General features: G+C 41.6%; 1 pseudogene; it reads left to right on the forward strand.

The window, feature by feature from the left end:
* Positions 1-328: 328 nt before the first annotated feature.
* LOC146675328 (uncharacterized) lies at positions 329-18,009 on the forward strand (annotated as a pseudogene).
* Positions 18,010-18,314: the final 305 nt, after the last annotated feature.

Raw genomic sequence — 18,314 nt, forward strand, 5'->3', positions numbered from 1 at the left:
AATTCAGACAAACTGTGTGGCCAAAGACTCATTAGTGTTTCCACATTTGTCTGATCCAGTCCACTGAGATGGGTCTGAATATAGGCTTGGTTGAACCCCAAAAGAGACTGCTCAAAGCTTCCTGATGAGAGTTTTAGATCTAAAGCAGAAAGTCTTATTTGCTTCCCAAGAATCAGAGTCAGGACTCAAATACGACCCAGCTTTTGTCCAGCGTATGTGTTTGCACACCATACTCACAGGCTTCCAGAGTGACAGTGTCAGGATAGATATGCAGCCACTCCTGTTAGACTCTAAGACACCTGATGAACTCCTGTTAGAGAGGTTAAATATGGCTTGTGCCAATGAGGCAGAAAGGAAAAACAAGAAGAGATGTTTAGCATCACAGACTGCTACAAGTGTGAGTGCAGTGCAGTCAGATGATGTGTCACCGGCTAAGAACCCTGTAAAAGAAGTTAAAGCTAAGATACCACCCGAGCTTTTAACTGAGTTAGCGGAGCTTAAGACAGGTGTAGCCTCCCTGAAAGGTCTCAGTGCAGAGATAGCTCAGATTAAAGAGACTCTACAGCAGCCGGTGCCTGGTCCTCAGTCATATGCCCCACCACCAGTTATGCAGTATGATAGGGACCAGCAGTATTATAGCTTCCAGGGCCCCCGTCAAAGACCACCACCCCCTCAGTATCCTGTACAGCACTACACAGGTAGTCCAGCCTGCTGTGAGAGGAGGTGCCACATCTGCCAGCAGAATGGAGTCAACAAGCGCTGCACCCACTGCTACCTCTGTGGGAGTAGAGAACACTTTCAGGCTGGTTGTAGAAGCAGAGGTATGAGACCATATAAAGAGAAACATTTAAACCAGCAATGGTTACCACCGAGGGACGAGTGTTAACCATGCCCATCATCCACAAGTCCCAACATTGCTCCAACTATAAACAAGAAAAGTCAGGCATGAGACAGTGTTCAGCATGTAAAAACGCACTTTATTGTTCAAGAACATGCCAGAAACAACACTGGAGACAACATAAGAGACAATGCACTGGCTTAAAGACCAAGAAAGAAAATGAGACTGTCCAGGTACCACTGTCGCCAGCTCAGGAAGGGCAGAGCAGACCCGGCCCCACTTTACATTCACGGGAGCTGTGTGGAGAGGGTACACTCCATGAGGTTTCTGGGCGTGCAGATATCTGATGACCTCTCCTGGACTGCAAATACTACGGCGGTGGTTAAAAAGGCCCAGCAGCGTCTCCACTTTCTGAGAGTGCTCAGGAGGAACAACCTGGAGGAGAGGCTGCTGGTGACATTTTACAGAGCCACCATAGAGAGCATCCTAACGTACGGCATAACAACATGGTATGCAGGGTGCTCAGCTGCGGACAGGAAAGTACTGCAGAGGGTCATCAACACAGCCCAGAAGATCACTGGCTGCTCTCTGCCCAGCCTGGAGGTCACTGCAAACTCTCGGTACCTCAGCAGAGCTGGCAATATCATCAAGGACCACTCTCACCCCAGCAACCAACTGTTTGAACTATTACTGTCAGGCCGACGGTACAGGTCACATAAAACCAGGACAAACAGATTCAGGGATAGCTTCTTTCCCAGAGCCATCACCGTAGTAAATAAGCACAAAAACAATTGAACCTATTCCATACCGTCACTGTCATTATATTATGCTGCTATTCATACTGTCATTATATTAATGCTGCTATCCTGTATATATTGTACATACTATTGTTTGAGTACTTACGATTGTTTTTTTGTACTTTTTATATTTTACATTTATATTTATTATTGAAACTTGCACCAAGGGAGTGGCACTCCAATTTCGTTGTACTCTGTACAATGACAATAAAGGCTATTCTATTCTATTCTATTCATGTAAATTCCCCTCACAAAGTCACATCTCTGGTGGGCAGGCAATGTCTGGTTGAGTGTCTCCTGGACGGCCACAGGCTTCAAGCTCTATGGGACTCAGGCTCACAGGTATCAATCATCGATGAGAAGTGGAAAAAGTACTATCTGCCACACACAGAGCTGAGAGATGTAGCAGATATTATGGATACATCTGAACTCACCCTGACCGCAGCAAATGGGACCAACATGCCATATCTTGGGTGGGTTGAGACAACCTTCCAACTTGTTTCCGGAACTGAACAAACTGAGAAATTGACCATCCCCATGTTGGTAATGAAAGGTTTTCAGCTCACATGCCCTATTATAGGCTACAATGTAATTGAATACATTGTGAATAAGACTGACCAAGCTAAACTGTACAGCACAGTGAGAAAAGCATTTCCCAGCCTCAAAAGACACAAGGTGAAAGCTTTTATACAGGCTGTTCAGGCTGTTAGTGCAGATGCAGTTGACGAGTACAAAGTGATGACAAAGAAAGACTGTATTACTGTACCTAAAAAAAGCCACATGCATGTTGAGGGTCGTATAGCAGCAGGGCCATTTAAACAAGACATGGTCATGATATTTGACCCAGACTTAAGTAAGTAAGTAAGTAAGTAAACCTTATTTATTAAGCGCTTTTCGCAGACAGGCAATCACAAAGTGCTGTACACAAATATTAAAATATTAAAATAAACAATAAAATCAGTAGACATTATATACAATGTAAAAGATCAAATGTAAATAATGTAAAAAAATAAAATAAAATATGTAGATCAACAAAAGGCTTGTTTGAACAGAAGAGTTTTTAACTGTTTTTTAAAAGAATCCACAGAGTCAAGCAAACGTAATTGTAGTGGTAAACTGTTCCACAGCCTTGGTGCAACAGACTGAAAGGCTCTGTCCCCTTTTGTCTTCAATCGTGTACGGGGAACAACTAAGAGACTCTGAGTCTGTGAGCGGAGATGACGAGCAGCAGTGTATTTTAAAAGAAGCTTGGATAAGTAATCTGGAGCCTGGCCATTTAGTGCTCTGTATGTTAAAACAAGAATTTTAAAGCGAATTCTAAACTCTATTGGGAGCCAATGTAGAGAATATAAGATGGGAGTGATGTGAACATGCTTGGTAGAGCGAGTTAGTAATCTGGCTGCTGCGTTTTGTATTGTCTGGAGGCGAGAGAGAGATGATTTATCCAAGCTAGTAAACAGGGAATTACAGTAATCTAAGCGTGATGACACAAATGCATGAATGAGTTTTTCCAGTTCAGCTGAGGAAACCATATGTCGCAGTTTAGATATGTTTCTTAAATGATAGAAACAGGAACGAGACAAAGATTTTACATGAGAGTCAAGGCCCAGAGAAGAGTCAAATATTACTCCAAGATTTCGAATATTTGACTTGACAGATGGACAGAAAGAGGCAAGAACCTGACTGATTTTAGAATGTAGCTCAGGAGGAGCTATGATCATGGTCTCGGTCTTGTTAGTATTTAGAACAAGGTAGTTGCTTGAAAGCCAATCAGAAACCTGGGTTAAGCACTGGACTAGGGTGGACAGCCTATCCAGCTGATGAGGCTTAAAGGACATATGGAGCTGAATGTCATCAGCATAAAAATGATAAGACAGGTTGCTAAAAGATTGAATGATACTAGCTAAAGGAAGCATATAAAAAGAAAATAGTAATGGACCTAAAACTGAGCCCTGTGGGACACCACAGGTCAGGGCAGCAGTGTTAGAGGAGAACCTATCAGTCCTAACAGAGAAGGTCCTGTCTGATAAGTAGGAAGAAAACCAGTCTAGGGCAGAGCCAGATACACCAGCCAAAACCTTGAGCCTGTTAAGTAGGATTTTGTGGTCGATGGTGTCAAAGGCTGCACTAAGATCAAGCAAAATGATCACAGAACAGTTCCCTGTGTCAGATGCCATTAACAGATAGACTCTTAAGAGAGCGGTCTCTGTAGAGTGCTGCTTTTGAAAGCCAGACTGAAAAGGGTCAAGAATCTGTAATTGACATAATAGAGACCTGAACTGATTTTCAACAATTTTTTCAAGTAATTTACTGACAAATGGCAATTTTGAAATAGGTCGGTAATTACTAGCAGAGCTAGGATCGAGATTCTGTTTTTTTAACAGAGGAGTTACCTCAGCGTGTTTAAAATAAGATGGAACACAGCCTTGCCTCAGTGAACTGTTGATGATGGATAGTAATGTGGGACCAATGCTGGTGATAGACCCAGACAGGACAGAGTGAGGTAATATATCTACAGAGCATGACGAGGATTTCATTTTACCTAAAACTATAATTAAGTCATTTAGTGTGATTGGAAAAAAGGAGGTAAATGATCCAGAACAGCAAGGGGTATCTTCATAAGGGGAGGCACTTGAGGAAATTTTAGATTTCAAGTCCATCACCTTATTTACAAAGTAATTAAGGAAAGTATTACAATCTTCATCAGAAAGCAACAGAGCATGCTGGGTTGGAGGAGAAACAATACTGTTGATGGTATCAAATAGAATTCTTGAATTATTTTTATGACGGTTTATAAGATTATTGAAGTAAGAGGATCTGGCTTCTTTGACTGATTCATTATATATGTAATGTAGTTCTTTAAAGTGCTCACGATGGACAGTCAGACCGGTGGACTTCCACAGACGCTCTGCTTTTCGATAGGAGCGTCGAAGACCACGAGTCTGATAATTTAACCATGGTGTCCGGGAGCTAACAGAACAGTAACTGGTTTTGAGAGGAGCAACCTGATTTAGAATGGCAAGACAGTGTTCATTAAAATAATTAGTTAGAAGCTCAACCTCATTAGAGGAACTTTTAAAATTAAAAAGAGAGGAAAACTCAGAAATTATAGAATCGTCAATGAAGCGCCTGCGCCTAGTAGAACCTTGAGGATGGGACTCTGAATTAACAGATACAGTAAAAGAGACTGACTTATGGTCACTAAAAACAACTTCATTTAAATTCATGTGGTCAAGGAAAACACCATAGGTGAAGACCAAGTCCAGGGTGTGCCCAGCCCTATGAGTAGGCCCTGCTACATGCTGAACAAAGTTGAAAGAGTCCATAATGCTCAGAAACTCCTTAGTGGTACTGTTTGTTGAGTCATCCACATGAATGTTGAAATCTCCAACGATGATAACCTTGCCCATTTTGATAGTGGAAGTTAAAAAGTCTTGTAGGTCTGACAAGAAAGCTGCAGCAGACCCAGGTGGACGATAAATTAAAATGCCGTATATGGGCTGTTCTCTTCCAATTTTTATCATAAGCATCTCAAAAGAGTTGTAGCAACTTGAAGAAATCATCTGGCATAAGAAAGTATTTTTAAAGATTACAGCTGTTCCACCTCCTCGTCCAGATATCCGAGGTGCACAGAGAAATGAGCAGTCAGCGGGACAAAGCTCTAAAAGATGTGAGACTTCATTCTCACGTTGCCACGTCTCAGAGATAAACATGAAGTCAAGCTTCTCAGAGCAGAACAAGTCATTTAAAATATAAGACTTATTGGCGATTGAGCGAGCATTAATTAACATCCATTTAAGGCTGCGACTCACCAGGACAGGGGTAGAGTTTCCAGGAACAGAGTCCGCGCTATGCGGTAAGCCGCGCAGCAAAACAGGGTTCCTGCCGCGATGGGGCTTGGCTTTCCATGCTTTCAGATGACAGCTTGGGTCGTAAACATAGTGGGTTGTGGGGATTAATCCAGTTCCGACAAGTTTCAGCCGAATCTCACCGGTAGCAACCCAGGAATAGAGCCCCCGAAGGTCCATCTCTTTCCGAAGACGACGGAGCAGAACGTGAAGGCCGGCTCGCTTCCCCCGCTTTCTCCGACGAGGCCGCTGAAGCAAAAATGAGCTAGCCTGCAAGAGTGGAGGTAGACCTGGTGCTGCGTCGCGCTCTAACGGCGGTAGGAAAACAGCCTAGTTTCGTTGACTCTGAAAGCTATCCATTGCAGATTTGATCGCTAGCAACGCATGACGATCATAAATCCAAAGGGAGGTAACACCAGAAAAAACTGTAGCAAAAACACTTGCATAGCAAATAAAATAAACAAACACACGGACGAAGGCAGCGGCACAGCCAAACACAGGCGCCATCTTGACCTCAAACCCCCAGTGGCCAGACAATCTTGAGTTTTTTGATACTTTGGTTAAAGTTAAGAAGGGTACTTTACCCGTCATAACACTAGGTGTCTCTAACCCAACTGACCATGAAATTGTCATACCAGGCTGTACATTAGTTGGTTCGGTTCAGACTATTACAGCTGTTTTACCTGCCCAGGTGTTTGAAAAAGCCACATCTGTAGCTACTGTTAACCAGACAAATACACAAGCCCAGTGTAGCGCTAGTGAAGAGTGGGACCCACGTGTAGATCTTAGCCACCTGGGTGAAGAGCAGAGAGTATTAGCGAAACAGATGCTCAGAGAGGAATGCCAGTCTTTCTCTAAAACAGACAATGATATAGGCTGTATTGAAAAACTGAAAATGACCATATCACTCAAAGACTACGAACCAGTCACTACATACCTGTCTGTGCCACGGCCGCTCTACCAAGAGATGAAAAGTTACCTGCATGATTTAATAGCACAAGGCTGGGTCAGAAAATCAGACTCGTCATATTCCTCACCAGTTGTTTGTGTTAGAAAAAAAGATGGTACTTTAAGACTGTGCATAGACTACAGAGACCTGAATCGGAAAACCCATCCTGATCGCCAGCCCAACCCAAGTGTCCAGGACATTATGGACAGTTTGGGTGGAAACTCCTGGTTTTCGCTTTTAGATCAGGGGAAAGCGTACCACCAGGGGTTCATGTCAGAAGAAAGTCGTCCACTCACTGCTTTTGTGACGCCCTGGGGATTATATGAGTGGATTTGCATCCCCTTTGGACTTATGAATGCCCCTGCAGCATTTCAGCGCTGTATGGAAGAGTGCCTGGATGGGCTTCGCGACAACATCTGCATCCCCTATCTGGATGACACATTAGTTTACAGCAAAACGTTCAAAGATCACTTGGAGGACGTGAGAAAAGTGCTCCAGAGATTGAGAGGCTTTGATATAAAGCTTAAGCCAAGTAAGTGCGACATGTTTAAGTCTGAGGTGCGCTATTTGGGCAGAATAGTGTCTGCAGAAGGCAGTAAAGTGGATCCTGCAGACTTTGAAGCAGTCAAAGCACTCAAAGGTATAAAACCACAAAATGTTGGTCAGCTCAGAAAAATGTTAGGCCTTCTCTCCTACTACAGACAATACATAAAAGACTTCTCAGTTGTTTGTATGAACTGTTAAAAGCTGACAAAACCCCAGAGAACTCAGACACCACAAAAGGGCCAAGGGCAAGACCAAAGAGAGCCAGTCAAGTTGTGCCCTCCTCAAAACAAATCGTGTGGACTGACCAGCATCAACGTGCGCTTGAGGAACTACTAGACTGTTTGCTCCACCCACCAGTGCTGGGGTTCCCAGATTTCACACAGCCGTTCATCGTACACACAGACGCCTCACACAAAGGTCTAGGCGCAGTGTTGTACCAGAGACAAGATGGTAAGCTGCGAGTTATTGCTTATGGCTCCCGTACTCTAACAGCGGCTGAAAAAAAACTACCACTTCCATGCAGGAAAACTAGAATTTTTAGCATTGAAGTGGGCTATCACTGACAAACATTTACTGTCTACAGCGATAACAACCCGCTAACGTACATTCTGTCAACAGCCAAACTGAATGCCACCACATCAAGATGGGTTGCTGAGCTCGCTGATTTTCACTTCACCATTATGGTAAATGGCCTGTATTTATATAGCGCTTTACTAGTCCCTAAGGACCCCAAAGCGCTTTACATATCCAGTCATCCACCCATTCACGCACACATTCACACACTGGTGATGGTAAGCTACATTGTAGCCACAGCCACCCTGGGGCGCACTGACAGAGGCGAGGCTGCCGGACACTGGCACCACCGGGCCCTCTGACCACCACCAGTAGGCAACGGGTGAAGTGTCTTGCCCAAGGACACAACGACCGAGACTGTCCAAGCTGGGGCTCGAACCGGCAACCTTCCGATTACAAGGCGAACTCCCAACTCTTGAGCCACGATCGCCCCATTAAGTACAAACCAGGGAAGGAAAACAGTGATGCAGATGCTTTATCAAGAATGCCACTTGATGTAGAAACCTTAATGAGAGACTGCTCTGAGGAAGTGCCACCGGACACTATTGCAGCTGCTATCCAGGCCATTGAGGTACAGAAAGACACACCTGCCGCATGGACACTCTCAGCTGCAGCAATGTCAGTCACAGCAGAAGGTGAGCCAGCAGAAGCAACATTCACACCCATTCCAAAAGAACAGCTTAATGAAGCGCAAAAGTCTGATCCTGTTATAAGCCCTGTATTACAGTGTAAACAGACAGATTCAAAACCATTGCCCAAAGAGCTAAGAACATTTGACCCTAAGACAAAATGCTTGTTCAGAGAGTGGGGCAAGTTAAGACTAGATAACAATGGCACCTTGTACAGACTCACTTCTGCCCGGAAACAGCTAGTCCTACCAGATCAGTTCAAAAAGACTGTACTTGAAGAGCTGCACAATAATATGGGCCATCAAGGTGTTGATCGCACAGTGTCTTTGATACGTGAACGCTTCTTTTGGCCACACATGCAGGCAGACATCGAGCATAAAAGAAACCCAAAAAATGCCAAGAAGCTGTTGTATTATTAACTGCAATAGCTGGTCGCATGACAGCCATGGAAAGCCGACGGGTAAAGAGATCTTTTTTTTTTTTTATCGGATTACGTAGTTGAAGAGAAATTTTTTAAGCCATGTTTCCGAAGTAAGAGCCGACGGATGGTCTGGATATACCAAATATAACGTCCCAGAACACTCCAGCTCACATGTTAGTCTGCTCCAAGCATTCCCACAAAGGTCAGAGTTTTGTAGTAGTTAATACGTCATTTTTCTTAACATAATTGGTGATATAGGTTACAAGTCTGGCGCTGAACAGAAATGGTCGCGCTATGCTCCTTTATTTATTGTGCATAAATAGTAAATTGTCCTGACACAATATTGCGTTTCGCTTCTGTTATTACCATGGTACATTGACAAAAACATATACTTTTATTCACAGGATAAAACTGTTGTTTTGTATCACTAATTCCCCAGTGCGATTACAGCATACAATATTATTGTCACTGCTACATTTCTGTAATGCTACCAGAAATTATTTCCACTACTAATTAATTACCGTTGAGCTCAAAGGTCCTATTAATAAACGGTTAACGAATGTGTATTTATGACAACGATTTGTGAGACTGGTAAACTTACCTTTGTTCGTACGATGGTCTTTCGTTCTACACGGTGCATTTCAAGGTCCTGCACCCATCCGTCGGTAAACTGTACCTGGGCTTGTTGCAGTGACCTGAAGTTACTAAACTTCATGAGTGTATGCACTCACTCCAAGAACCGTATAATTATAAATATGAGTGTGGTGAAAGTTGGGCAGCACGCTAACGTCTTTTGTCCCTCTGTGTGCTCGTAAGGGTCTGACCCTTTCACTCCTTTGATTTTTCCTCGTATCTTTTCTTTGTCTTTTCGTCGAGTCTGTCTTTGTACGGACCAGCATTGTTCTCCTTTTGTTTTGTACATTCCTTTTTTGTGCGGCAAAGAAAAAACAAGAAGGTATTGGAACCGGAGAATGAACGTTTTGCGGTGCTGCAAACGCTTGCATTTAATGCGGTACTTGGATTGTTTTGCCACGAGTTCCCGGCATGCAATGCGCGAAAATCACGTGATTGCTAAATAGGGGGGAGGGTGCATCCGGCCTCCTCGGCTGTAATTGGTCCAGCCCAGAGTCGATCATGACCAATTGGCCAATCCAACACCTTTCATTATATATACCCTTCCTAAAAAAAAAAAAAAAAAAAAAATCCATCGGCCCATAAAAACAAAAAATCGCCAGCGGCCCACCGGGCAAATGCCCGGTATGCCCGATGGCCAGTCCAGCTATGGCTGGTGTGTATAGACTTTCTCCATCTTGAAAAATGCAAAGGCGGTTATGAATATATTCTAGTGATAACTGACCACTTCACACGTTTTGCCCAAGCCTATGCCACCACCTCAAAGTCAGGCAAAACTGCTGCAAACCTGATATTCAATGACTATGCCCTAAAGTTTGGCTTCCCCTGTCGCATTCACCATGACCAAGAAGGTGAATTTGAAAATCAGCTATTCAGTCAGCTCAAGAAACTTTGTGGCATGGCCGGTTCTAGGACAACACCCTATCACCCAATGGGGAACGGTCAAGTTGAACGTATGAACAGGACATTGTTGCAAATGCTTAGAACGCTAACTGAAACACAAAAGTCAAACTGGAAGGAATCTATCAACAAGTTAATGTATGCATATAATTGCACACGTTGCGAAGTCACTGGCTACTCCCCATTTTACCTACTGTTTGGACGGTCACCCAGGCTACCAGTAGATATGCTCTTTGGACTGTACTCAGAAACAGATTTTAGTGACCACAGAGACTATGTTGAAAAATGGAGAAAGGGCATGGAACAAGCATACTCTATAGCAAATGAGAATGCAAAGAAAGCTGCTGAAAAGGGCAAAAGACACTACGACACAAAAGTAAGGAGTTCTGTGTTACAACCTGGCGAGAGAGTTCTGGTCAAAAACCTGACACCTAGAGGAGGCCCAGGGAAACTGAGAGACTATTGGGAGGACACTGTTCACACAGTAGTCAGAAAAATGGGGCCTGACCTCCCCATCTTTGAGGTAAGACCGGAGAGAGGCAGAGGGCACTCTAGAGTGCTTCACAGAAACTTGCTTATGTCATGTGACCACTTACCTTTTGAAAAAGTGCCTGAAAAAGATAATCGTACAAGACATGAACAGAAAAAGACTGATAAACCTGTCGCTGTTGTGCCAGACTCTGATGATGAGGGCAGTGTTGATGAATACCGCTGTCATTACGCACCACCTCAACCTGTGTCCCAGCCATCAGAACAAGAACTTCTCACAGCAACGTCTCAGCCTGCAGCTTCAGCCCCTACTCTTGCACCAACACCAACACAGCGAGAGAGACACCCGCCAAGACGGATGACGTATGACCAACTGGGCACCCCATCTTGCTACAGTGTTCAGCCAGCACTGCAACTGCTTCCTGTGTACCTGGGCCTGGTTCCATGGTTTCCAGCTGTGCAGTCATACTGCCCTGTATGGACTCCAGCAAATGTAAGTTGACACTTTTTCACTGATGACTTGAGAACTGTACTTACAGACTGTCATCAAGAAAAAGACATGAACTTTTCCCCATCTGTGGATTATAACCATAGACAATAGACTTTGTGAAGACTCACATATGGACTGGTTATAGACTTTGTCTTCAATCACCAGTGATGGACTGTGGTGAAACAGATCTTAAACCTACAGAATTGAGGACATTGGTTCACCCTACTGTTGATGTCCTGACTACAAGAGAATATAGACTGAAAAGCATCTTGTTGGTATAATGTCGGGACGACATTTTTTGAGTGGGGGAGAGTGTGACAGGTTGAAGGACTACTGCGTATAAAACTGTTCAGTTAATACTAATTCATATCAGTTGATATAAGGATGAAAATAATGTAAATATGGTAAGAAAATGGTTAAGAGTTTATTATTTTTCATGTTATATTAATGGCTTTCATGTTACTTAAGAGAACTACAATCTATACATCAGTGATCGGCTAAGCCTTTTCTGGGATTGATTAGTAGTGTCTCTATTCCCCACTAGGGGGCTTTCGCGCGTTCTCCTCACTGCAATAAACTACTGCATGAGAGACGCAAGTCATAATCACTCTCATGATTCTTTTCAGAATCAGAATCAGAATCAGAATCAGAATACTTTATTGATCCCTGGGGGAAATTATTTTTTGTTACAGTGCTCCATTTTAAACCAACATTAAGACAAGACAGACAATACGCTAACTAAGAATAGTACAATATATACATATATATACATACATACATACATAAGTCACTTATAAATAAATAGTTGGAAAAGAAACATGTGTAGTTGTAGCAGCAAACAGTGTGTTAAGTGGATGCGTTGTACAGGGAGATGGCCACAGGCAGGAATGATTTCCTGTGTCGTTCAGTGGTGCTTTTCGGTAATCTCAGTCTCTCACTGAACGAGCTCCTGTGACTGACCAGCATGTCATGGAGTGGATGGGAGGTGTTATCCAACATTGTCTTTATCTTGGACAGCATCCGCCTCTCCGACACCACCTTGAGGGAGTCCAGCTCCATCCCCACAACATTGCTGGCCTTACGGATTAGTTTATTAAGTCTGTTGGCATCTGCGACCCTCAGCCTGCTCCCCCAGCATTTCCCCCCTGTTTTCAGGTAAAAAGTGTTTAAAAGTTGATATATTTCCAATGTGTACACTGTTAACATATTTAAGAGGTAATCCTTCATTGTTTTGTAAGCGTTAGAAGCATTATATTACAGTTTTGTGCACATATACGTGGCGGTTTTGAGCTGTGTTTTGTACTGTGTAATGGCCATTAAGATAACTGCAGGAGCTAAAAATGCTGCGATTGTCAGCCATTTTGTCAGGAAACCTGCTCAAGTATATGTATAGTAAGTACTTCAGTATTTCGGTTTATTATTTAGTGTTTTTCTTCCACCGTGTGACATTTAGCAGTACAGAATGTGAAACATTTCTGCTCATTTTTGCTGCAATAAACTACTCCATGAGAGACGCAAGTCATAATCACTCTCGTGATTCTTTTCCCCCTGTTTTCAGGGGTGTAACAATTCTGATGGTTTTCTACAGCAGGAAATGTCACTAAAAATGTCCATGTGTCAGTTCTCTGTTCCTCTGCTGCTTTCCAATCAAGACACGAATCAGTGCACACTCATGCTGTGGGCCATGAGAGATATTGTTAAAAAGTACAGACCTCAGTCTCTGTCAGAATCCAAGGGCTTCATTGAAGACAGAATCGTTCTCTCTGAACTTCCAATGATCTCTTTTGTCAGACTGGGTGAGTGCTCCTCGTCCAAGTCAGAGATTCCCAATAAACTTCTGAGCAATTCTCAGCAGTACCATGACACCTTTGTTCATCGCAACATGGAGTGTGGTGACAGTCCAAGAAGAATATCCAACGGACTGACTGAAATTACTTGGTATCTTCCTTGTGGAAACACAAACATTGATATTTTCAGTCAGCCAGTGGCTGTAGCTAACCTTCGTGGGGACATTGCTTCATTTGAAACACAATACTCCTTTCTGTGCCAGACATCTGCAGCAGTTTTTGTGTTCTTTGACCATTTGGACTCTGAGTGCAGTCTACTTACTAACCAACACCACAAGGCACAGATCTTCTTGGTAGGTAACTATGAGAGCCAGAGCTTCAGTTTAGATACTTTAGAAACAGTAGCAACAATGTTGGGCTTGACTAACAACAACATCATTATTAAGACAAAACAAAAAAATGCTGCCAATTTTGTCAAAGGCTTGAGGAAAACAATCAGTGATGTAGTTGAGAACTCACAGATAAAGATGCAAACAGAGCAGATGGCAGAAATTGCCCATGAACTGGGAATCCTGGTTGATGAAGACTCTCCAGAGTGCCAGATATCAAGGAAAAATGCAGAAGCCATCACTGCTGAAATTCAAGATATCCATATATTCAAAGAAGATCAGCTTCAACGGCAAGGTGAAATATGGAAAGAACTGACCTGCTTAGAGAAGGAAGAATTTCGGCTTAAAAAAGTTGGCTCCAAAAATATAGAAGATTACAAAAGTGAACTTCAGCTGCAGAAAGAAAAACTGAGGAAAAGGCAGAACTCTTATGACATGTCCACAGCTATGACATGTTTCATCAATGCAATATCAAGCCCAGGAACAGAGAGGTTTTATTTCTTGAAATGGATGCGAATGAACCTGGATAACCTGTCTTGTATAAAACTGTCGGAACTTCGGGAGAAATATAAAGAAAAATGCAAGAACTCTGAGAACAAAGAGGAGATCAAGGCGATTGACAGACAAATTTCCAACAGCTCACTGGGGACTGAACACTTCTTCCGTGAAATGGGTCAGATCTATGAAGCCTCACTGTCCCTTTCACAAACCGATCCAGCACGTCAACAGTTGCAGCATCTGCCCAAACTGTGTGCAGAGTTGTTGCTTGATGGATTTCCTCTTGAGCTTGTAGATGGAGATGCATCCAACATCCCTCTCAGATGGGTGAGTGATGTTCTCTCTCAGCTCAGTGACTTGGTGTCTCCAAACAGAAAGATACGTGTAGTCACAGTTCTTGGAGTTCAAAGCACAGGAAAGTCCACTCTCCTTAACACCATGTTTGGAGTGCAGTTTGCAGTCAGCAGTGGTCGATGTACTCGAGGTGCCTTTATGCTGCTCATCAAAATCAGTGAAGACATGAAAAAGGTCCTAAACTGTGACTTCATGCTGATCATTGACACTGAGGGCTTAAAGTCACCAGAACTTGCACAACTGAACAACAGCTATGAGCACGACAATGAGCTTGCTACACTTGTTGTGGGGCTGAGTGATGTCACCATTGTTAATATTGCAATGGAGAATTCAACTGAAATGAAGGACATCTTACAAATAGTTGTGCATGCTTTTCTCAGGATGAAGGAGGTGGGCAAAAAGCCTAAATGTGTGTTTGTTCACCAGAATGTGTCCGATGTTTCAGCCCATGAGAAGAACTCACAAGACAGGAAACTGCTCCTGGAACAGTTAAATGAGATGACCCAGGCAGCAGCCAAAATGGAAAAGATTTTCAACATTCAAGATTACATAATGGCTGCACAAAAACTGGCTGACAGCATCATTGATGCTTTCACTCAATTTGTGAGAGAAAAAGTGAGAAGGAAAAAGATGTACTGTGACACGTAGGAGATCCTACACATCACTGATGAGAACCTTGAGAAAAATCAAGACGTCAAGGCAGACCGTGAGTTTGAAGTTCTTCTAAAAAAGCATGTCTGTGGAATTGCTGCCAGAGAGTTTACAAAAGCGCATAAAGAAAATGATCCCTACATATGTTTGATTAAAAACAAGGACAGGTTTTGTGATGACTTCAAACATGTGGTTAATAAAGAAGACCAATGTCAAAAGAAAGCAGAAGAATTCACCAACCAGTGCTTGAAGCCTGCTGTTGAAGACTTTATCAATCAGTCCCTGGGTCCTAAAATCATTGATGAAATGCAGACATGTGAGCAGTTCAGCACACGAATGTCCTTCCAGTGTTCAATTTTACTGGATCTGCTTTTGAAGGAGGATTTTAAAAACTACTAGAAATATATTTTCTCAGGATTATGTAAAGACATACTCAACCAAATAGTGGAAACTCAACCAAAACTGTGTCAACAACATCTGAAGATATTCACAAAGAACTTGGTGATAAACTGATCATTGCGCTTGGTGCTTTCATGTTTTTGAACAATGCTGACAAGAACAGTTTGCTGACTGGCTCATAGTGTCTGTGAATTAGATGGAAAAAGATCTGAGAAAAGAGTTTCAAACATTGAACTTTGAAATGAAACTACAGCATCTCCATGTGCAGCCTGAAAATGAGTTTTTCAACAAACTGGTTGGTTGTGGCAAACAGTGTCCATTCTGCAAAGTTCCATGTGATGGAGGAGGAAAAGTCCTTACTAAGCACTCTGCTTCAGTGCATAGGCCAGAGGGTCTGGGTAAATACACTTGGCATGTAACAAAGAAACTTGTCACTGACATATGCTCTTCTCTCATGATCAGTAACGGCCGTTTTAGATGCAGTGCTACAAAAAGCACCCTTACAAGTGTTACAAAGAAATTTATCCAGACTGGAAAATCCCTCCAGATTCAGACTACTGGAAATATGTAATGGCAAAGTAAAACAAAGACTTTGCCAGAGAATATAAGGCAGAACCTGCTGATATTCCTGAAACTTGGAATGTCATCACAAAAGAGCAGGCAGAAAAAAGCCTCAAAAAAACATCAAGTAACAACTTATATTCCTCCTCATCTAGAACACATTCCAGATATCATGTCATATCATTTAGTTTCAGTTTTTGTCATATAGAAGAAAAACTAATATTTCATAGACAAACTTAAATACATTTCTCATGCACTTTAATGACTATCATTTAAAATAAGCTTTAAAAGTGCAGTTATTCAGGTTTATTTTATGTGTGTTTGCTTTTACTCAAGAATTTTTTAGTTACTGATTTAAGTAATTATAATAAAATTGAAGAAAATATATAAGGCTATTCACAAGCTTATTGACAGATGTACATGAGCTTATTTTTGCTTTGTCAGATAATAATTATGTTTGTTATAGATGACTGATTTATTTGTTATTTGTTATTTGTTTTATTAGGACAGTTAATTAAAAAGAAGTCCATACAAATTGTCTGTTGTTGAGGGATCTGATGGCAAGTATTTACATCTTTAGCATTTTAAACAATCATATATCGGTTATAAGTATGTGACCTTCTTACTCAGTATTTAGAATTTACTTTTCTTTCACTTGCATATGTGATCTTACATATTTTCCCTTTTTAAATTTTTTACAGGATCATTTTATATCTGTATGGTCCACAGAGTTACATTTTCTCTTATGTTAAATCACTGAATTGTAACCTTGGTTACCTCAAGGTACCTTTTTATAATTTTCCCATAGATTTTGCCATTTTCATTTTGTAATTTATTTATAAATTCCATGCATTCTGCTGGCCCATACTGCAAATAAAATCCTCTTCTGTGCTCATGTACTGAATTTTTGGCTAAATAATCAGCTCCTTTATTGCCTTCAAATCCTGCATGTGATGGAACCCATATATTCTGATTTCTTTCTCTTGCTTGCATAAGTTAACTTTGGAATGCACATCAGCCATGATGTGCAATTAACCAGCAGACTGGCCACACATTGAAGTTCACAACTGCTCACATATGTTTTGAAATTCCTTGCTGATCCCACATATTTCCAGTGTTGGCTAAACAGGGTTTAAATTTGAATAATTTCATTCTGTCCTTTTATTTGTATTAAGTACTTCAGTTTAAGTTTATTTATTTATTTTTTTTCTTTTTCTTTTCTTTTCTTTTTTCTTTTCTTTTCTTTTTTTTGCAATTTCACCCATATCTAGTAAAAGGGACTGGCCCTTACAGAATTTTTAATTGGGGTGATAAAAAATGCTACTTGTAGACCTTTAGACTGAAAGCTCTACAAGCTTCTTGAAGGGGCAGCTGATCCATATGCCATACAACCATTGTGAATGATAGATTTTATCTTTATGTTGGCTCTATATATCATTAACAATAACTCTGTATTGGTACCCCCATTCAGATCCTTCCAATAGTAGGGTGTGTGATTTCCTTGGAAATGAAAGTGAAACTACACCCTAACCTTACTGAGATAAAACAATGACAATTTGCAGTAGTTTTGGTTTTGTTTTCATGCAAGCTTATTAATCATGCACTGTTCCTAGGGGAAAAAAGTTAAAGTAACTATCCTCAGAGATGATTGCTCCAAATGCACAGAAAAAACATAACATATGTTAGCTTAATTGGTTAAAATTCATTTACCACTTTAGGGAGTAGTTCATGCAAGACCCAACAAGTCAAAATTAATGGTCAAAGCCATCATCATGAGATTCAAAGCCAGATTTAAAAATGGTATGCACCAGCGCAAAAACCCAGCTCAGAAATGAATGCAGCCAATGAAAGAGTGTGAGGCGGGGAGTTTTGTCTTAACAAAAATAATAAAGTGTAAACGCAGGTTTTACATGTGTTTCTCTCTGAAAACAGCAAGGCAGTTCAGATAAATTAACAAAAGCTGGAGAAGAAAATCAATATGGTTTTATATAAAGGTCAATGTGTCTGTTAGTTGTTGGTGTGATGTGAAAGATAATGAGGAGACTTATCCAGAGTAGAGCTGCATTATCAGAAACTATTACACCATATAAACCTGTGTGTAACAGCTGACCTGTATGATGTATAGACAAACATGAAAAATTATTTACCATCTACTCCCAAGCCATCTCTGTCTAAATACAAATACTGTTACAGTGCCATCATTGCTCTGTTTTTTTCTCCAGGCTATTCGAGGCTGCAGGTACTTCTTAAAGTCTGACACACTAATAAGGCCAAATTTTGACAGACAGAAGTTTTAAAAAGAAACTATGTGAACGTCACTCTGCATGCATGTAATTTTATGTACCGATCTCCATGTGTAAATGCAAACAGCAACTCATAAATGTTTTTTCTTCTTTCCCCCCATTCATCCATTTTTGGATCCAAACTTTGAGTTGCCAGGGTGCTGGAGCCTAACCCATTTGTCATAGAGTGACACAGGGATAGATAAGAATATAGCCATAAAGATTCTCTCTCTCAGGCTTTGGACAAATCCCCAGTCTATGCAATAAGAAACAGGCAAAG

This window comes from Rhamphochromis longiceps, linkage group LG3, assembly GCF_057381845.1.
Source record: "Rhamphochromis longiceps isolate RC_006_pf linkage group LG3, R_longiceps_female_GT1.1, whole genome shotgun sequence".
Classification (NCBI taxonomy): Eukaryota; Metazoa; Chordata; class Actinopteri; order Cichliformes; family Cichlidae; genus Rhamphochromis; species Rhamphochromis longiceps.